Source organism: Macaca thibetana, chromosome 13 (genome assembly GCF_024542745.1).
Source record: "Macaca thibetana thibetana isolate TM-01 chromosome 13, ASM2454274v1, whole genome shotgun sequence".
NCBI lineage: Eukaryota > Metazoa > Chordata > Mammalia > Primates > Cercopithecidae > Macaca > Macaca thibetana.
This window is the reverse complement of record NC_065590.1, coordinates 22,322,152-22,344,822: the sequence shown is the minus strand read 5'-3', so window position 1 is coordinate 22,344,822 and position 22,671 is coordinate 22,322,152. Positions and strand designations below refer to the sequence as shown.

Below are 22,671 nucleotides of genomic sequence, written 5' to 3'. Positions count from 1 at the left end.
AGTGTGCGTTGTTCCCTGCAGTGTGTCCATGTGTTCTCATCAATCAGCTCCCACTTATAAGTGAGAACATGTGGTGTTTGGTTTTCTGTTCCTGTGTTAGTTTGCTGAGAATAATGGCTTCTAATTCCATCCATGTTTCTGCAAAGGACATGATCTCGTTCCTTTTCATGGCTGCATAGTATTCTGTGCTGTGTATGTACCATAATTTCTTTATCCACTCTACCACTGATGGTAATTTGTATTGATTCCATGTCTTTGCTATTGTGAATAGTGCTGCAATGAACATATGTATGCATCTTTATAAATGCATATAAATGTCATCTTTTGTAAAGTGTCTGTTCATGTCCTTTGCCAACTTTTTAATGGGGTTGTTTTTTCTTGGAAATTTGTTTACGTTCTTTATAGATTCTGGATATTAGACCTCTGCCACATGGATAGATTCCAAAAATTCTCTTCCATTCTGTAGGCTGTCTGTCCTCCACTCTGATATTTCTTTTGTTGTGCAGAAGCATTTTAATCAGATTCCATTTGTCAATTTTTGCTTTTGTTGCAATTGCTTTTGGCGTTTCTGTCATGAAATCTTTGCTCATGCCTATAACCTGAATGGTGTTGCCTAGATTTTCTTCAAGGATTTTTATAGTGTTGGGTTGTATATTTAAGTTTTTAATCCATCTTGAGCTATTTTTGTATATGGTGTAAGGAAGTATTCCAGTTTAATTTTCTGCATATGGACAGCCAGTTCTCCCAAAACCATTTATTAAACAGGGAATCCTTTCTCCATTGCTTATTTTGGTCAGGTTTATTGAAGAACAGATGGCTGTAGGTGTGTGGTCTTATTTCTGGATTCTCTATTCTGTTCATTGCTCTACATATCTGTTTTGGACCAGTACTATGCTGTTTTGGTTACTGTAGCCTTGTAGTATAGTTTGAAGTCAGGTAGTGTGATATCTCCAGCTTTGTTCTTCTTGCTTAGGATTGTCTTGACTATCTGGGTTCTTTTTTTGTTCCATATAAATTTTAAAGTAGTTTTTTCTAATTCTGTGAAGAATGTCAATGGTAGTTTAATGGAAATAGCATTGAATCTATAAATTACTTTAGATAGTATGGCCATTTCCACAATATTGATTCTTCCTATCCATGAGGATGGAACATTTTTCCACTTGTGTCTTCTCTGATTTTCTTGAGCAGTAGTTTGTAGTTCTTCTTGAAAAGATGCTTGACTTCCCTTGTTAGTTGTATTCCTAGGTATTTTATTCTCTTTGTAGCAATTGTGAATGGGAGTTCATTCATGATTTGGCTTTCTGCTTGCCTGTTGTTGGTGTATAGGAATGCTAGCATAGTTTGAATCCTGAGACTTTGCTGAAGTTGCTTATCAGCTTAAGAAACTTCGGGGCTGAGACAACAGACTTTTCTAAATATAGGATTATGCCATCTACAAACAAAGATAATTTGATTTCCTCTCTTCCTATTTGAATTCGCTTTATTTCTTTCTCTTGCCCAACTGCCCTGACCAGAACTTCCAATACTATGTTGAATAGGAGTGGTGAGAGAGGGCATCCTTGTCTTATGCTGGTTTTCAAGGGGAATGCTTCCAGCTTTTGCCAAATCAGTATGGTATGGTCTGTGGGTCTGTCATATATGGCTCTTATTATTTTGAGGTATGTTCCTTCAATACCTAGTTTATTGAGAGTTTTTAACATGAAAAGATGTTAAGTTTTATTGAAGGTATTTTCTGCATCTATTGAAATAATCATGTGGCTTTTGTCTTTAGTTCTGTTTATGTGATAAATTACATTTATTGATTTATGTATGTTGAACCAACCTTGCATTACAGGGATGAATCCAACTTGATATATGGTGGATAAGCTTTTTGATGTATTGTTGGATTTGGTTTGCCACTATGTTATTGAGGATTTTTGCACTGATGTTCTTAGAAATACTGATCTGAAGTTTTCTCTTTTTTGTTGTTGTATCTCTGCCAGGTGTTGGTATCAGGATGATGCTGGCCTCATAAAATGAGTTAAGGAGGAGACCCTCTTTTTCCATTGTTTGGAACAGTTTCAGAAAAAAAAAGTACCAGTTCCTCTTTGTACTTCTGTGAGAATTTAACTGTAAATCCATCTGGTCCTGGGCTTTTTTTGGTTGGTAGGCTATTTATTACTCTCTCAATTTCAGAATTCATGATTAGTCTATTCAGCGATTCAATTTCTTCCTGGTTCAGTCTTGGGGGGGTGTATATGTCCAGGAATTTATCCATTTCTTCTAGATTTTCTAGTTTATGTGGATAGAGGTGTTTATAGTATTCTCTGATGTCAACCACTTCTTATCTCCTCTTAGCCAATGTCTACATCTCTCTTCTCTTCCCTCACCTCACATCACTCATGTGCCCTTTTTCAACAGCCTCCTGACTCCAATCCTTGCTGATACCAAAGGCTCAATCTCTTCTCCTACTTCAAACTTCTTCCTCCACCAGCTTTTGATCTGATTGAGTCTCAGAAAGAAGGGAGCCTTCACTCTTAGTACCTTCATTAATTGCCACATTGCTTATCTATTTTTCCTCCCACACTCTGTGTTCTCTGACATCTCCAGAACCACTAGTAGTAACAAAGAGAACATGTTAGGAAGTCTTTAAGTGACCCTCAAAATATTTGATCCAAGAGATATTCACACTCCAGCTAGAAACTTTGAAGCAGCTGGCTTATTTTTCATTCTATCCCCTCAGTGTTCCCTCTATAGAAATACAGGCTATAGAAATAGATAACCTGAAGAAGGAAAGTGATTTTTATAGCAGTCAGAAAAGAAAAATATATAATCATTTCCAGTGGTAATAATTTCTCAAAATATAATCAAACAGAATAAGGGAATAAAGAGTAACTCAGTAGGATGGAAGGCAATTGAATCAAACCCAAAAAAGTACAAGTTAAGAAAGAAAGATCCAGGACTGTGTGATTTCAGTCAAGCTTGATCGACACTACCTGAAGTCTGAGATAGGTGGAGATGGGTAGCAGATAGGAAACGTTGCTAATCTTGCAGGGAAAGAAATTCAGGAAGATTGCCAAGGAGATTTGCTGCCATACAGTGTTTGAGCAGGAGAGATTAGGAGAATGATTTCAGGAGGTAAAAAGAAATGTTAATTAAGTCTAATTATAGACTGCTTTCAGTATGATTTGACAGGAAAAAGAATTAGCACAAATAGGAGGGAGATAAAAGAAACAGCAGAGTCAAGCAGTTTCCCTATTTTTAATGAACTCCTATAAATTTCTGAATGGGTAAGAAACAAAACCTATAAATATGGGAACCCAGGGACAATATGGAGTGAGAGGGAATTCAGGACAGTGAGGGTTTTAATTAGACACAGCGGGAAGGGATGTAGAGCCCTGGTGAAAAGACTATAAAGGAAGGGGAGGTAGATTACTCTCTGACATCACAGGGAAGTGTTAGAAAATAGATTTGGGGAGAGTGTTCTGCGGAGAGAGAAGATGACAAATGATTTCGGTCTTGTGTGGGGCAGGGATTAACCTTTTTTTCTTTCTTTCTTTAAAAGCAATTTATTTCTTATTACAAAATGCAGGTGAGGAGCACGGGCAATGCCTGTAACCCCTTGGTTGCTCATCTTCCCAGTCTATTTCTGCTTCTAGAAATACCGTGTGTACAACACCAAGCTCATGCTGTCCCCAAGCGCTTGCACATTCTAACAGCTGCAGAGTACATGAGCAGGTGGAAAGTCCAACAGATGCCCCACTCACAAGGCAGGACCCTCCAACCCCTCTTCTGGCTCCCTTTTGCTAACAGTAACTGGTTGCTCTTCCTACTGGCCATAGATAAATGACACCTCCACAATTCTCTGAGAGCTTTCAGGCAACCTCGGGAGGCAGTGACTAAGACCCTTCCCTTGCTGCCAGCTTCCTATGTCCCAGGCTGCCTGTGGCACCTGGACCGCTGCTGCCCCTGGGTCCCGCACATTCCAGGGCAACGATGGAGGAAGGGCAGGCCATGCATGAGGATTTAACAGTCTTTACTGGACTCAGACCAGGAGTCAGTGGGTCTTGAGGACCTCTGTGTATTTGTCAATTTTCTTCTCCACGTTCTTCTCAGCCTGTTTCCGTAGCCTCATGAGCTGTTTCTTCTTCCGGTAGTGGATCTTGGCTTTCTCTTTCCTCTTCTCTAGGGTGGCTGTCACTGCCTGGTACTTCCAGCCAACCTCCTGAGCCAGGCACCCAGACAAGCAAACTTTCTTGTAGGCTTCAGACACACAACCTTGAGGGCAGCAGGAACCACCATCCTCTTTTTCTTGTCGTAGGGCGGTGGGATGCCGTCAAACACCTGGAGGCGGTCCAGGGCGGCCTGGCCTCCCTTGATCTCGCACGGCAGCAAGTCTCGCACGGTCTGCCAGAGGATGCGGCTGGGGGCCTGGAAGTGGTAGGGGCCTCTGGAAGTGTTGGTGTTCATCCGCTTGCGGAGGAAAGCTGGGTACTTCAACTTGTTTCTGTAGAAATTGCCAGAAATGTTGATACCTTGGCAGCATAGCACCACCACCTTCTGGACCAGCAGTGCCTGTTTAGCTGCGATGGCCGCCAGGGGGCCCAGGAGATGGCCTCGACCATTGAGCACCAGGACCTGTACCTCCGCCATCTTCCGCAGCTATCTGGGAAAGGGGGGACTAACCTTTTAAAGAGGATTAACCTCTTTTGCCTCAGTTCCTCCTCTCTGCAATGGACTCTAAATACTAATCACCTCACGGGGTAGTTGTGATGATTAATGAGTTAATCCGTAAAGGCCTAAGAACTGTAACTGATGCAAAGAATCTCTCAGTGCATATGAGCTGTTATTATTCAATCTCATAGTTTTCCACAAATGCAAAATAATTATTTTGTCATAATAATTAGATATGACAACATATTAATGATTATACAAAGTCTCATCATAAACAAGTTATTTTAATGAAAATTATATCACTTATTTTTCTCTATAATCATTTTTTCCACAGTTCATCTGGATACCAAGCAACATTTTCATATTGCACAGATGAGGAAATTAAGGTTCAAAGAGGTTAGTGGCTTGTCCAGTTTTCACATTAGTAAATGATAAAGCCATGGCCAACCCAGGAGTTCTAAATCCAAATTCTATTGTCTTGACATTAAACTGAATTTCTAAATAAGGGAGAATTTCTTTAAAGGAGATTTCTGAATGGATCTTCACACATCCCAAAAAACTAATCATGGTTACCAACAGACTAAAGATTTTTTAAAGACAACTCAATTTCAACAAATCAGTCATGCTATCCTGTCTTTCCCTTTGCTGACAGATAAATGCAAAATGATAGTTCTTCATGTGATCACAAAATGACAGTCCAAACTCTAAGTATCACATCCACATTCAAAGTAGAAACAAAGAGGGAAAGATACCAGCTCCATCTGTTCTTTCTAACAGCAAAACAAAAAAGTTTTCCAAAAGCTTTCACAGCACTCTTCCTTTGTATCAGGATTAGGTCACATGACCTAGTCTGGCTGTGATGGACACCTCGGGCTGGGCATGTGGTCACCCTAAACAAAATCTGAGCTACCCTGGCAAGTAAGAAGAAGAAATGGATATTAGGCAAACAATTAACAGTGCTAGTTACAAATACTCCCTGAGCTGGCAGAGTAAGTCAACCCAAGCTCAATAGGAGCAGCATGTAGGAGAGCAATCCGAGAACAATCACGGACTAAGGACCAGGTTCCATTACCACTTTCCAGATGCCAGGCAATTAAACATATTCCAAGACCTGAGAATGGTAGCAGAGTTGTCCTCATTGATATTGGATTTATTGCTAACACAGGCACAGAGCTATACCTAATTTTATTTGTAAAACAGGCTAATATGTTTTTTCCTTGCACCCCAAGTGTGTGGAACAATCTCCCAACTACATTTGTCTTCTGAGTTCTCTACTGCTGTGCATCATTCTAAAAACATTAGCATTTTAAAGTAACCTTCCACAGAACCCAGAAAAGTGACTCATCTGGAATCGTCAAGTCAATCCAAAGCAGAAGCTATGAGGAAGTCAGGAACTAAAAACAGGGAGACTGATCTAAAGTTTATGTTAGGTTGAACTACATGCAATTGCCTATTGTTAAGAATTGAGGTGTCTCCCACAAATATTCATGTGTTGAAATCCTAACTGCTAGTACCTCAGAATGTGACCTCATTTGTAAATAGGTTATGCTAGCCCAAGACATTCAGTGAACAGGACTGCAGAGTGGGATGATGCCTGCAGATGTTACAGAGTCTCAGGGACATAATTCTAAACATCACCTGTCACAGTTTCCCAGACCTGGACTGTGCTGGGGTTGCTTAAACAGTGAACTGAAGAATCAGATTCTGTGAAAAGCAAAGACTTAGACTTTGAGAAAAGATTTTCAAATCACATATCTAATAAAGAACTTGTATCCAAGAATATATTAAGAACTCAAAACAATACAAAAACTAACAACTCAATTTTTAAGATTGTCAAAAGATTTGAACAGCCTTTTCACCAAAGATGTATGAATTGCAAATAAACACATGAAAAGAAGCTCAACATCATTACTCGTTCCAACCAAAACTATAATGATACCACTACATACCTGTTAGTGCCACGGGACCCCTGGGGTGTCACTTCACCAGCTGGAAACATCTGTGGCTGGCAGTGTCTTCTGCCTGAGTGTTGCTCATGCCCACTGGGCTCGTTGGGCCCACTCAGCTTGGCAGGCTGTGCTCAGCTCATGCTACCTGCTCATATCCCACACCTGCCAAGGGTGAGCCAGGTTTGGAGTGGTGAGGGGTGTGTGGGCAAGTGAGCACAGGGCCTGGCCACTGCATACAGCCAGGCACACAGGCTGCTGCAGCTAGGCAGGCAGCTCCAGGTACCAGCACAGGTGTCTGCTCCATGTGAGGCTGCAACTGGACCAGATGTACTGCACGTGGCTTCTGCTGCAAGAACCTGCATCTGGATGAGGGGAACGTGGTGGCACCCAGAAGCTTGCAGACACTAGGAACTGCAGACACCCAAAGAGGGTGTAACAGCCCTGGCTTGGGGAGCTCCTAGGCCTGGGCTCCCCAAAGGGCTGAAGCTCTTCTCTCCTTCTCGTCACCCACAACATGGTGAGCAGGGAGCATGTTTCAGCACTTTTTGTGTTACAGCTTTTTAAGTTCCACCATTTGGTGAGTCCCTAGTTCTTGTCCCATATCCAGGAAGAATGAAGTACATGGACAACTGGAGGGTAAGCAAGGCAGAGTGGAGCCTCATCAAGTGACAGAACAGCTCTCAGGAGACCCAAAGTAGGTAGCTCCTATTTATGGGCAGATCCTCCTGATGTCTGAGTCTGGCTGAGTTTGGGGTATTTATGGTGTCAGAAGGGAGAAAGTGCATGGCCAGGCCTGGAAAAAGCACTAAGTTATCACTCCAGTCTGTGGACTCTATACAGAATTGACAGCCCAGCCCCCACACTTCAGACTATCCCTGACTTAAAGGTGGACCTTCACCAGGGATGTGCCCCTTTCCACCCAGAAGCCTGTCTGCCTCCTGTCACCATCAATCATGTCCATCACACCCAGGCTATTCCTGCCGAGGAGCATCCCCACCCTTGGCCCCCTTCCTGTGCTCACTAGTATCCAAAGTCTGGAGGGGGGCCAAGGCAGCAGGGGCCTGGTGTATCAGCGCTGCCCCAAGAATGCACACACCCAGCCAGGTTGTAACATCACCTGGTCTTGGCCTCAGCTTTGCTCCACAATCAGAGTGGGTTCTGGGGGTGGGGATAGGCCAGGCAGTGCGGGCAGACACTTCTGAGCCTGTGGAGGCATGGGGGCTTTCCTGGTCCCCAACAGTGCAGGGATGCCCAAGTCCACAACCACCACTGGGTGGCTACAGCTGTGCCCAGGAGGGTGGGAATCCTGCCCCACCAACTCCGTAGTGCGTGGAGTGTGCCTTGCCTACTACTGCCAGCATCTTCACAGTAGCTACACCAGAGAGGCCACCACTGCCATCATTAGGATGGCTAAAATTCTATCATACCAATTGTTGGTGTGGATGTAAAGCAACTATAACTCTCATACATTGCTGACAGGAATGTTGAATGGTATAACCACTTTGCAAAACACTTTTTCAGTGTCTTAAAAAGCTAAATGTGTACTTACCATACAACCCAGCCATTCTATTTCTAGGTATTTACTCAAGATGAATGAAAACGTATATCCATACAAATAACTGTTCATGAAAATTTATTGAAACTTTATCTGTAATAGCTAAATCCTGACTGCAATCGCAGTGTCCATCAACAGCTAGATAAACAGTGAAATACTACTCAGCAATAAAAAAACTATTTAGACATGCAACAAGATGGATGAATCTCAAAATAATTATGCGGAGTGAAAGAAGTCAGACCAGAAAACATGCATACTATATGATTCCATTTGTGAAAGAGTCTAGAAAATGCAAACAAATCTGAAGTAACTAAAAGCAGATCAGTAGTTGCCTAGGGATAGGGGATGCAGGGGGTGGTGAGAGAAAGGGATTACAAAGAGCTGTGTGGAAATTTTAGGGATGAGACGAAGTAGGGATGGGACTTGGCTTCAGCTCACCCCCACCAGAGCATTACTTCATGCATTCCCACTGACCACAAGACCTTGCAAGCTGTAAGTTATCTGAAGAAACCAAGAAAAGTAACATTCTACCATAAATCTTACTCAAGAAAGCTCCCACCACCCTCATGTGCTAAATGCCAGGAGAATGACTGACCCTTAACCTTAGCTTCATTACAATACTAAAAATCACACCCAGGGGTGGAGACTCAGCATGCTAAAGAGATGTGATGCATGCAGAAGCATGTTAACAAACTACATAGGTGCTAAAAATTCCCTTCCTCTACATGCCTAAACATCACTCCTTTCCCAACATAGCCATCCCCCATAAAACTGCCTTTCCAACTCCCCAACAGGAGCCGGCCTAAGAATGTTTCCTCTCCCCCTCCGCCTCCCTTTCCCTCCTTCCCCTTTCCTCCCTCTTCACCTTTTCTCTCCCTCTCTCTCTCTCTCTCATGTTGCCTCCCTATGTCCAGGCATAAGTTCCAATAAAACCATCTCTGGGAAAATTATTTTGGTCTTGTGTCAATTTCAGTTGCATTGAGAGCCCAAGAACCTGTGGTAATGGGGAGGTGATAGACACACTTATTATCTAAATCATGGTGATATTTTATGGTTCCAGGGTAATTATGAGTGAAAAAAAGCACAAACAGTTTTTTATCTGCTCTCATCCCACAATGATCAACACAGAAAACTTCAGTAACCAAATTTGTGGGATGTTTTACCCCCATACCAAGCAAGCAAGCAATCCTGCAGCTGCCAGCTGGATGCCCACTAATTAAATTCTGAAACTATCTACTTGGAGATAGCATCAGATCCCATAGGTTGAGGGCTCAGTCCCACAAGACTTCCCCCTATTTCTGATGCCAATCACAAGCCCCAGGTGATTTTACCTGTGCTTCTGTCTGATATAGTTTGACTGTGTCCCTACCCAAATCTCATCTTGAATTCCCACATGTTATGGGAAGGACCAGGTGAGAGGTAATTGAATCATGGAGGCAAGTCTTTCCCATGCTGTTCTTGTGAGAGTGAATGAGTCTCACAAGATCTGATGGTTTTATAAAGAGGAGTTCCCCTACACAAGTTCTCTCTCTTTGCCTGCTGCCATCCATGTAAGATGTGACTTGCTCCTCCTTGCCTTCCACCATGATTGTGAGGCCTTCCCAGCCATGTGGAACTGTAAGTCCATTAAACTTCTTTTTTTGTAAATTGCCCAGTCTTGCATATGTCTTTATCAACAGCATGCAAATGGACTAATACACTCCCCATCAACCTGCTCACTATAAATCAAAGTTTCCACAACTCCCTTCTCAGGTTTGATTAATTTGCTAGAGCAGTTCACAGAATTCAGGAAACACTTATGTTTACCAGTTTATTATAAGAGATATTACAAATGATACAGATGAAGAGATGCAAAGAGTGAGTTATAAGGGAAGTGGCATGGAGCTTCCATGTGCTCTCTGAGTATACCAACCTTCAGGAACCTCCATGTGTTCAGCTATCTGGAAGCCCTCCTTACCCTGTCCTCTTGAACCTCTTATGGAGACCTCATTGGATATGAATGATTCATTAAACCATTGGTCATAAGTGATTAACTTAACTTTTAGCCCCTTCCCTTCTCTCCCTTAACTCCAGGTTGGGGAAAGGGGAGTAAGGCTGGAAGTCCCAAACCTCTAATCATGACTTGGTCTTTTTGGTTACCACCCCAATCCTGAAGCTACCTAGGGACTGCCAGACGTCAGTCAACACAATATTAGCATACAAAAAGACATCACTTTAGAGAGTCTAAGGATTTTAGGAATTCAATGCCAAGAAAGAGATGGAAGAACAAATATGTATTTAACAACATCACAGGTATATACATATGTCAAAACTTATCAGATATTATATTAATACTTTAAATATGTGTAGCTAATTATATATTATACCACAACAAAAAAATTTAATTGGATTCTATTAAACTGAGATTTTTGTGTTCCCTTTGCTTCTTTAAACAAATTATTTCAGAGTGGTTTAAAATAAGAGATTAACTTGCAAAAAATTATGAGACCACAGCAAACCATAATAGAAAAGAGGATTCAATGTTGTTAACACCAGAGGTTATATTTATTGTAAGCAGCCTATTTGATTTTGAAATTCCTGACTGCTGAGAAGGAGAAGGTAAGAAATGTAATTAGTTACACTGTTCTTATTATCTCATAAATGGAAGCATGGCAATTATTTAAGATAAATTCACCCTTGAATTCTGAAAGGAATTCATCACATGGGACTTTATGAGGATCACTGAATGATATAATGAACAATTGCTCTAACAGCAATTCCATAGCAATGGCAAAATCCTCTTTGTGTGGCCATCTCCTCAAGTCAGACAAAAGGCATACCATTAAGTCTAACCATTCTTAAGGGGAATGAAACCAATGTGGTCAGAAAGGTAGCATTCTGATTTTCTAATTTGAAGCAGTATAGTTATATGCTTGCATCCTCAGTTATATAGATAAACTATGCCCTGAGTCCCCAGGCCTAGCCTGCTGGTAAATAGATACAGACATGGAATCCAAGCAAATTTTATCTTCTTGTTGCCTGCTCATGTAGATGACCTCAGAACCCTGACAGATCTGCTGTCCTCCCAGCATATCTGTTAGATACCACCCAGGTTCCTGCAGACCCCATAGTGCAGACCTCTCCACACCACTCTGCCTCTGCTATCTGTGGAAGTCATTGTGGCTCAATGGACAACTTACACTGCTGCTTTCCAGTCTCTGGGAGGCCTGATTTGTTCCATGGTCTGCAGCAAAGCAGAGAGGAACATTCCTCACTCCAATTATGTCACACACTGTTAGTAGTTTTGCTGGGACCCGATGCTTTGAGTTTTTACTGGAAAACACTTGTCATTTCTGTCACAGTCCTCTCTCTCCCTAGGTCTAATATTTGCAACTGTGACACTAGGCAGGGGACAGAGTGAAGTGAATACTCCCAAAAGCAGAGTTCATGGCCTTTGTACCTGGGTATGCCTCGCTCCTTCCTCCTTGGGGATGGATTCTCCCCTAAGAAGCTAATCAGCCCCTCCTCCACAAAAATTTTGGTTGTTCATCTGACTCATTCTCCAGAAATGACTGGCTATTTCCAAATCCATGGAGTTAACATAATAAACACAAGTGGTCTCAAAGTTTGTCGCATGTTAGAATCACCTGAGCATCTTTGAAAAGTCCCCATATCCAGGAAGTACCCAAACCAGAAGATCTTAGATGGATCCCAGACATCAGTATTTTTCAAGAGTTTCCAAGTGATTACAACGTGCATCTAAGTTTGAGAACCTGTGATCTAGACAGAAGCTGAAGTCCATGCTACAAATACACCTGACAATTCTCTTTTGTCTCCCAAGACAAACGAAAACAAAATTGAGAGATAACTCACTCTGGATAGCCATCTCCTCATCTTTGGATTATAAATTCATAGTCTAGATGCAAGGAAGTTGAGGAATATTTAATAGAAAGAGAAATGCAAATTAAAAAGTTAAAACCAGGGACTGTGAAAAGTCTCAATACAATCAGAAAAACAAATTTTATGCTCAAGTAAAACACATACCAGGAATCACCTACTCCCACCTTTGCTTTCCACCATTTGTTTGTTTTGTGCTGAAATGATAAGTTTTGTAATGAAAGCATATTTCAGACTCAGCCTTCACAGGAAACCTTCTACACTTTCTGTTTAAATGACAGCACTTAGGATGATGCATGAATTTCAAAAAGACAACGTCCAAGCTCATCTCGGGTTTACTTGGGCATTATTATTCATGAAGCCCTTTCTGAGCTCTATTTGAGGATATCTGTAAGCTGTTTCAAAAGACCAGGGACCCCTACTGTAATAAACAAGTCATTTACATGGGGGAAATGAAAAACCTGCCATGTCTGCCAAATGAAGGCAGACGTGTCTAAGCAGAGGAGGATTGATGAAGCGAGATTAGAGAAAGCTAAAGGCTGGACTAAATACATCAAATCTGCCAAGTGATGGAGAATATACTACCAACCAACAGGAATGGATGTTAGTGCCTAGATGATGTTGCCATTGATTTTTTTTTTTAAAGCAGTACATATGAAAGCTTCAAAACCTAAGATTTAGCCAAATCACAGCCCGAGGATTTCAGACACCTGCCAGGTGCTGGTGAAGCATAACTGCATTTCTTGATGCTTTCTCCTTCAGCAATCAGAACAGCACAAATGTCCATCCTACTTTAATAGATAAATATTTCTGTACTCTGCATCTGGTCCCTCAGCTTCTGGGAGAACTGCTGTGGCCTGATACATAGGCTGTGGTCACCAGCAGGTAGTAGCAAAGGGTACTCTGCAAGGGTTGTGCATCACTCCGCCCACCTGCTCTGTGTCTCTCTCATGGTAGCCTATCCTGGAACACTTCTCTTGAAACCTTCAGTTATTTTGCCAAGCATGGTGGCTCATCTCTGTAATCCCAACATTTTGGGATGCCAAGGCAGGAGGATCACTTGACGCCAGGAATTTAAGACCAGCATAGTAAGACCCCCATCTCTACAAAGAAAAATGTGAAAATTAGCCATGTGTGAAGGTGCATGCCTGTAGTCCCAGATAGTGGGGAGGCTGAGGTCAGAGGATCGCTTGAGCCCAGGAGTTCGAGGCTGCAGGGAGCCATAATTGCAGCACTGCACTCCAGCCTGGGCAACAGAGTGAAACCCTGTCTCAAAAACAAAAAAAGTTTATTTATCACTTACATAGCACTCTTTCTGTGCTGGACATTGTGGTAAGCACTAATGAATAGGAACTCATCCATTCCTTACAACAACCCTCCCTATAAGGTAGGTACGACTGTGATCTGAGTGATAGAGATAAGGAATTGAGGAATCAGAGCCATGGTGAGACTGAGTACAGTGTTCCAGGTCACAAAACAAGTGAGCAGTGGAGACAGGATGTGAATGCAGACCGACTCTGGCTTCAAAGCTTGTCTCCTAATGACTGTTCTCCACCTCCTTTCTGGCAGCTATGAGACCTGGTAGGGTCTTGCTCTAGCATTGCTGTATGACTGTTAAAGGTCTAAAGCACTGGTTCTCACTCTTTGGCATGCATCAGAATTAATATCCCCTGGAGAGCTTGTTAAAACACAAGCGGCCTTAGAGTTTCTGAGTCAGTGAATCCAAGATGAGGCCCAAGAATGTACATCTTTAACAAGTTTCTGGGTAATCCCGATTGCTGCTGCCTTGGGAACCACACTTTGGGAATCACTGGCCTAAAGCACTATTTTTAACTATTGATGGACATTGGGCTAATAAACTGATAAGCTTTTGGATGTTAAAGGATTCCATCCTATGTCATTTTTATATCATTGGAAAGAAGAAGGATAGTCTCTCCTGGAAAGAAAAATAAAAAAGAAAAGATACTCACAATATTGTGTGTAGACTTAGAGTGAAGACACATGGTTTTGTTAGCTTTTCTGTTTTTAAGAAGGAAAAATAAATAAATAAAACTAGTGAATACACCAGAAGGAAGTTTCAAGATTTCCTGATTGGCAGGTGCAACTCTCCTGGATCCTTGGCTGCTGAAGAAACATTGGACTAACCAGCATCACCTAGTGGCCATGTGGCATTGACTCCACTGAAGGGGAATGAACTTGTCCCTTGGTATTTGAGCCTTTCTACTATGTCCCCATATATGACCTTGTTCATGTAATTAGTACATTATTATTGCTAATTTGTCACACCCTTATTTTAATAAGAAAACATTATATAGGTAAATACAAGTAATCAGAATATGTGCTTCACTTAGTCCTTCATTGATCAAACAACATTTACTGGGATTTTGTTATACACTCAACACTCTAGTAAGGACCAAGTGGGCACAAACCAATTATAAAACATGGTCCCTGTCCATATAAAACTCGCAGTGCAGCTGGGAAGGCAAGTCACTCTCATTAAAACAGAAAAAAGCACACAAGAATCAAAACTCATGTTATCTATTATTTACAAAACAAATCCTTTTTTCTTATAGTTATACTATATTATTTTTCCCATTTACTCAACAAATATGAACTAGGCCAAGTATTGTGCTGGACTCTGGGAATAGAAATAGAGACACACTTCTTGCCTTTAAGAAGTTCACAGTCTAGAAAAGAAAGGCACTTAAACAAGCATATACCAAACAAACAGGAGGATACAGCCAATCTGCCTGGACTCAGAGGGTAGTGAAAAGTTTCATGGAGAAGGTGACACTGAACTGAGGTAGGAAATGTGAGTGGGAAATTGTTCAGTGTACAAACTGTACACTGTAGAGGACTTAGCATTCTACCGAGGAATGGCACATGCAGAGGCAGAGAGGCCTCAACAGGAGGGCAGACTCCAGAATGGCCAGCGAGCTTGTACAGCCAGAACAGGGTGTATTTGAGGGAGCTGCAGGAGAAGCAGCCACCTGTCAGCAGGATGGGCTTCATGTCGCCGGAAGGCAATTAGACTTTCATCAAAACAAAATGAGAAGCCATTGAAGAGTGGCAAGCAAATGACATACTGTCAGGAGTATTCTGGGAGACAGAAGAGGGTGGAGTGAAGAGAGGTAGGATACTGCGATCATTGTAGTATAGGATGATGAGGGTCTAAACTCAGATAAAAGAAGGCAGATCACAGAGTTTATTAAGAATATAGATTCATAGAAGCTTCTATAGACGTAGCTCACGAGGGACAGGGAGAAGTGCAGGATAGCAACATTGAAAGAAAAAACATTAACATAACAATGTGGAATAAATAAAATACACTATTTCTCTAAAATGAAATGCCACAATATCAAGACAAAGAATGATGAAGAAAGGAAAGGAAAATTAAAAATGAGAAGAGTAACAATGTTTACTTGTTAAAAGAGTAACAAATTTAATTTAAAAATTAAATCTTCATTTAAGATTAATAAAATTATGGGATGCCAATAATCAATATAAATCAACCTGGAAAAGCATTAGTCAGAAAACATGCTATAACAGTTGAGCACTGAAATGAATTTGGAAATTGTTCTTGTCCTATCCATATCTCTAACTTCACCTATGATACACAAAGGTGACTTTCATCTTCAAAAGAAAATAGTTTCCTTTTCATTTGGCTTTTTAAATGACCATCAAGTCATTGGCACAGACTTTGGAAAAAGTCTACTTACACATTCCTAGAATCTAATTTAGGCATAGACATCTATTCATAGATCTCTCTTAAGAGGTTGAATATTAGATGGCTGGCAAGATGGTCGAATAGGAACATCTCTGGTCTCCAGCTCCCAGCAAGATTGACACAGAAGGCAGGTGATTTCTGCATTTCCAACTGAAGTATCAAGTTCATCTTACTGGGACTGGTTGGACAGTGGGTGCAGCCCAAGGAAAAATGAAGGAAAAAATGTTAAGGGGAGCCAGAGAGAAAGGTTGGGTTACCCACAAAGGGAAGCCCATCAGACTAATAACAGATATCTCAGCAGAAACCCTACAAGCCAGAAGAGGGTGGGGGCAATATTCAATATACTTAAACAAAAGAATTTTCAATCCAGAATTTCATATCCAGCCAAACTAAGCTTCATAAGCAAAAAAGAAATAAAATCCTTTTCAGACAAACAAATGCTGAGAGATTTTGTCACTACTAGGCTTGCCTTACAAGAACTCCTGAAAGAAGCACTAAACATGGAAAGAAACAACCAGTACCAGCCACTGCAAAAACATACCAAATTGCAATGACCATCAACAATATGAAGAAACCACATCAACTTATGGGCAAAGTAACCAGCTAACATCATGATGGCAGGATCAAATTCACACATAACAATACTAACCTTAAATGTAAACTAGCTAAATGCCCCAATTAAAAGACACAGACTGGCAAATTGGATAGTCAAGACCCATCAGTGTGCTGTATTCAGGAGACCCATCTCACATGCAAAGACACACATAGGCTCAAAATAAAGGGATGGAGGAGAATTTACCAAGCAAATGGAAAGCAAAAAAAAAAAAAGAAGAAGAAGAAAGAAAACCCCATCGTCTCAGCCCCAAATTTCCTTAAGCTGATAAGCAACTTCAGCAATGTCTCAAGATGCAAAGTCAATGTGCAAAAGTCACAATCATTCCTATACACCAATAATAGACAAACAGAGAGCCAAATCATGAGTGAACTCCCATTCACAATTGCTACAAAGAGAATAAAATACCTAGGAATACAACTTACAGGGGATGTGAAGGACCTCTTCAAGGAGAACTACTAACCACCGCTCAAGGAATAAGAGAGGACACAAACAAATGGAAAAACATTCCATGTTCATGGATAGGAAGAATCAATATCGTGAAAATGGCCATACTCCTCAAAGAAATTTAAAGATCCAATGCTATCCCTGTCAAGTGAACACTGACTTTCTTAACAGAACTGGAAAAAACTGCTTTAAATTTCATATGGAACCAAAAAAGATCCAGCATAGACAAGACAATCCTAAGCAAAAAGAACAAAGCAGGAGGCATCACACTACCTGACTTCAAACTGTACTACAAAGGCTACATTAACCAAAACAGCATGGTACTGGTACCAAAACAGATATATAGACCAATGGAAGAGAACAAAGGCCTCAGAAATAACACCACACATCTACAACCATCTAATCTTTAACAAACCTGACAAAAACAAGCATTCCCTATTTAATAAACAGTGTTGGAAAAACTGGCTAGCCATATGCAGAAAGCTGAAACTGAATCCCTTCCTTATACTTTATACAAAAATTAAATCGAGATGGATTAAAGGCTTAAACATAAGACCTAAAACCTTAAAAAAACCCTAGAAGAAAACCTAGGCAATACCATTCAAGACATAGGCATGGGCAAAGACTTCATGACTAAAACGCCAAAAGCAATGGCAGCAAAATCAAAATAGACACATGGGATGTAATTAAAGAGTTTCTGCACAGCAAAAGAAACTATCAAAAATGTTTGCAATCTATCCATCTGACAAAGGGCTAACATCCAGAATCTACAAGGATCTTAAACAAATTTGCAAGAAAAAAACAACCCCATCAAAAGTGAGCAAAGGATATGAACAGACACTTCTCAAAAGAAGACATTTAGGCAGCCAATAAACATAAAAAAAAAAGCTTATCATCGCTGTTCATTAGAGAAATGCAAATCAAGGTCACAATGAGATACCATCTCACACCAGTTAGAATGGCGATCATTAAAAAGTCAGGATACGGGGGCGGAGCAAGATGGCTGAATAGGAACAGCTCCAGTCTCCAGCTCCCAGCGTGAGCGACACAGAAGACAGGTGATTTCTGCATTTTCAACTGAGGTACTGGGTTCATCTCACGAGGGATTGCCAGAAATCGGTGCTGGTCAGCCTGGGAAGCGCAAGGGGGAAGGGAATCCCTTTTCCTAGCCAGGGGAACTGAGACACACAACACCTGGAAAATCGGGTAACTCCCACTCCAATACTGCACTCTACCAAGGATCTTAGAAAACGGGCACACCAGGAGACTATATCCCACACCTGGATGGGAGGGTCCCATGCCCAGGGAGCCTCCCTTATTGCTAGCACAGCAGTCTGTGATCTAACTGCAAGGCAGCAGCGAGGCTGGGGGAGGGGCACCTGCCATTGCTGAGGCTTAAGTAGGTAAACAAAGCAGCTGGGAAGCTCGAACTGGGTGGAGCTCACAGCAGCTCAAGGAGGCCTGCCTGTCTCTGTAGACTCCACCTCTGGGGACAGGATACAGCTAAACAACAACAAAAGCAGTAGAAACCTCTGCAGACGCAAACGACTCTGTCTGACAGCTTTGAAGTGAGCAGTGGATCTCCCAACACAGAGGTTGATATCTGAGAAGGGACAGACTCCCTGCTCAAGTGGGTCCCGGACCCCTGAGTAGCCTAACTGGGAGACATACCCCACTAGGGGCAGACCAACACCCCACACCTCACACGGTGGAGTACAACACTGAGAGGAAGCTTCCAAAGCAAGAATCAGATAGGTACACTCACTGTTCAGCAATATTCTATCTTCTGCAGCCTCTGCTGCTGATACCCAGGCAAACAGGGTCTGGAGTGGACCTCAAGCAATCTCCAACAGACCTACAGCTGATGGTCCTGACTGTTAGAAGGAAAACTAACAAACAGGAAGGACACACACACCAAAACCCCATCAGTACATCACCATCATCAAAGACCAGAAGCAGATAAAACCACAAAGATGGGGAAAAAGCAGGGCAGAAAAGCTGGAAATTCAAAAAATAAGAGCACATCTCCCCCTTCAAAGGAATGCAGCTCAGCTGCATTCCTTTGCAGCTCAGCGCCAGCAACGGATCAAAGCTGGATGGAGAATGACTTTGACGAGATGAGAGAAGAAGGCTTCAGTCTATCAAACTTCTCAGAGCCAAAGGAGAAATTACGTACCCAGCACAAAGAAACTAAAAATCTTGAAAAAAGAGTGGAAGAATTGATAACTAGAATAATTAATGCAGAGAAGGCCATAAACAAACTGACAGAGATGAAAACCATGACACAACAAATACGTGACAAATGCACAAGCTTCAGTAACCGACTCGATCAACTGAAAGAGAGTATCAGCGATTGAGGATCAACTGAATGAAATGAAGCAAGAAGAGAAATCTAAAGAAAAAAGAAGAAAAAGAAATGAACAAAGCCTGCAAGAAGTGTGGGATTATGTAAAAAGACCAAATCTACATCTGATTGGGGTACCTGAAAGTGAGGGGGGAAATGGAACCAAGTTGGAAAACACTCTTCAGGATATCATCCAGGAGAACTTCCCCAACCTAGTAGGGCAGGCCAACATTCAAATCCAGGAAATACAGATGATACCACAAAGACACTCCTCAGAAGAGCAACTGCAAGACACATAATTGCCAGATTCACCAAAGTTGAAATGAAGGAAAAAATCTTAAGGGCAGCCAGAGAGAAAAGTCGGGTTACCCACAAAGAGAAGCCCATCAGACTAACAGCAGATCTCTCGGCAGAAACACTACAAGCCAGAAGAGAGTGGGGGCCAATATTCAACATTCTTAAAGAAAAGAATTTTCAACCCAGAATTTCATATCCAGCCAAACTAAGTTTCATAAGTGAAGGAGAAATAAAATCCTTTACAGATAAGCAAATGCTTAGAGATTTTGTCACCACCAGGCCTGCCTTACAAGAGACCCTGAAGGAAGCACTAAACATGGAAAGGAACAACTGGTAACAGCCATTGCAAAAGCATGCCAAAATGTAAAGACCATCGAGGCTAGGAAGAAACTGCATCAACTAACGAGCAAAATAACCACTTAATATCATAATGGCAGGATCAAGTTCACACATAACAATATTAACCTTAAATGTAAATGGACTAAATGCTCCAATTAAAAGACACAGACTGGCAAACTGGATAAAGAGTCAAGACCCATCAGTTTGCTGTATTCAGGAGACCCATCTCACACGCAGAGACATACATAGGCTCAAAATAAAGGGATGGAGGAAGATCTACCAAGCAAATGGAGAACAAAAAAAAGCAGGGGTTGCAATACTAGTCTCTGATAAAACAGACTTTAAACCATCAAAGATCAAAAGAGACAAAGAAGGCCATTACATAATGGTAAAGGGATCAATTCAACAGGAAGAGCTAACTATCCTAAATATATATGCACCCAATACAGGAGCACCCAGATTCATAAAGCAAGTCCTTAGAGACCTACAAAGAGACTTAGACTCCCATACAATAATAATGGGAGACTTCAACACCCCACTGTCAACATTAGACAGATCAATGAGACAGAAAGTTAACAAGGATATCCAGGAATTGAACTCATCTCTGCAGCAAGCAGAACTAATAGATATCTATAGAACTCTCCACCCAAAATCAACAGAATATACATTCTTCTCAGTACCACATTGCACTTATTCCAAAATAGACCACATAATTGGAAGTAAAGCACTCCTCAGCAAATGTACAAGAACGGAAATTGTAACAAACTGTCTCTCAGACCACAGTGCAATCAAACTAGAACTCAGGACTAAGAAACTCAATCAAAACCGCTCAACTACATGGAAACTGAATAACCTGCTCTTGAATGACTACTGGGTACATAACGAAATGAAGGCAGAAATAAAGATGTTCTTTGAAACCAATGAGAACAAAGATACAACATACCAGAATCTCTGGGACACATTTAAAGCAGTGTGTAGAGGGAAATTTATAGCACTAAATGCCCACAAGAGAAAGCAGGAAAGATCTAAAATTGACACTCTAACATCACAATTAAAAGAACTAGAGAAGCAAAAGCAAACACATTCAAAAGCTAGCAGAAGGCAAGAAATAACTAAGATCAGAGCAGAACTGAAGGAGATAGAGACAAAAAAAACCCTTCAAAAAAATCAATGAATCCAGGAGTTGGTTTTTTGAAAAGATCAACAAAATTGACAGACCGCTAGCAAGACTAATAAAGAAGAAAAGAGAGAAGAGTCAAATAGATGCAATAAAAAATGATAAAGGGGATATCACCACTGACCCCACAGAAATACAAACTACCATCAGAGAATACTATAAACACCTCTATGCAAATAAACTAGAAAACCTAGAAGAAATGGTTAATTTCCTGGACACTTACACTCTCCCAAGACTAAACCAGGAAGAAGCTGAATCTCTGAATAGACCGATAGCAGGCTCTGAAATTGAGGCAATAATTAATAGCCTACCAACCAAAAAAAGTCCAGGACCAGATGGATTCACAGCTGAATTCTACCAGAGGTACAAGGAGGAGCTGGTACCATTCCTTCTGAAACTATTCCAATCAATAGAAAAAGAGGGAATCTTCCCTAACTCATTTTATGAGGCCAACATCATCCTGATATCAAAGCCTGGCAGAGACACAACAAAAAAAAGAGAATTTTAGACCAATATCCCTGATGAACATCGATGCAAAAATCCTCAATAAAATACTGGCAAACCGGATCGAGCAGCACATCAAAAAGCTTATCCACCATGACCAAGTGGGCTTCATCCCTGGGATGCAAGGCTGGTTCAACGTTCGCAAATCAATAAACGTAATCCAGCATATAAACAGAACCAAAGACAAAAACCACATGATTATCTCAATAGATGCAGAAAAGGCTTTTGACAAAATTCAACAGCCCTTCATGCTAAAAACGCTCAATAAATTCGGTATTGATGGAATGTATCTCAAAATAATAAGAGCTATTTATGACAGACCCACAGCCAATATCATACTGAATGGGCAAAAACTGGAAAAATTCCCTTTGAAAACTGGCACAAGACAGGGATGCCCTCTCTCACCACTCCTATTCAACATAGTGTTGGAAGTTCTGGCTAGGGCAATCAGGCAAGAGAAAGAAATCAAGGGTATTCAGTTAGGAAAAGAAGAAGTCAAATTGTCACTGTTTGCAGATGACATGATTGTATATTTAGAAAACCCCATTGTCTCAGCCCGAAATCTCCTTAAGCTGATAAGCAACTTCTGCAAAGTCTCAGGATACAAAATTAATGTGCACAAATCACAAGCATTCTTATACACCAGTAACAGACAGACAGAGAGCCAAATCATGAATGAACTTCCAGTCACAATTGCTTCAAAGAGAATAAAATGCCTAGGAATCCAACTTACAAGGGATGTAAAGGACCTCTTCAAGGAGTACTACAAACCACTGCTCAGTGAAATAAAAGAGGACACAAACAAATGGAAGAACATACCATGCTCATAGATAGGAAGAATCAATATCATGAAAATGGCCATACTGCCCAAGGTAATTTATAGATTCAATGCCATCCCCATCAAGCTACCAATGAATTTCTTCACAGAATTGGAAAAAACTACTTTAAAGTTCATATGGAACCAAAAAAGAGCCCGCATTGCCAAGACAATCCTAAGTCAAAAGAACAAAGCTGGAGGCACCACACTACCTGACTTCAAACTATACTACAAGGCTACAGTAACCAAAACAGCATGGTACTGGTACCAAAACAGAGATATAGACCAATGGAACAGAACAGAGTCCTCAGAAATAATAGCACACATCTACAGCCATCTGATCTTTGACAAACCTGAGAAAAACAAGAAATGG

At 41.2% G+C, this 22,671-nt stretch overlaps 1 pseudogene across 1 annotated transcript; it reads right to left on the bottom strand.

The window, feature by feature from the left end:
* Positions 1 to 3,532: 3,532 nt before the first annotated feature.
* On the bottom strand, positions 3,533 to 4,696 carry LOC126934164 (60S ribosomal protein L13a-like; annotated as a pseudogene). Its single transcript, XR_007718850.1, has one exon. The product of XR_007718850.1 is annotated as a 60S ribosomal protein L13a-like (transcript).
* Positions 4,697 to 22,671: the final 17,975 nt, after the last annotated feature.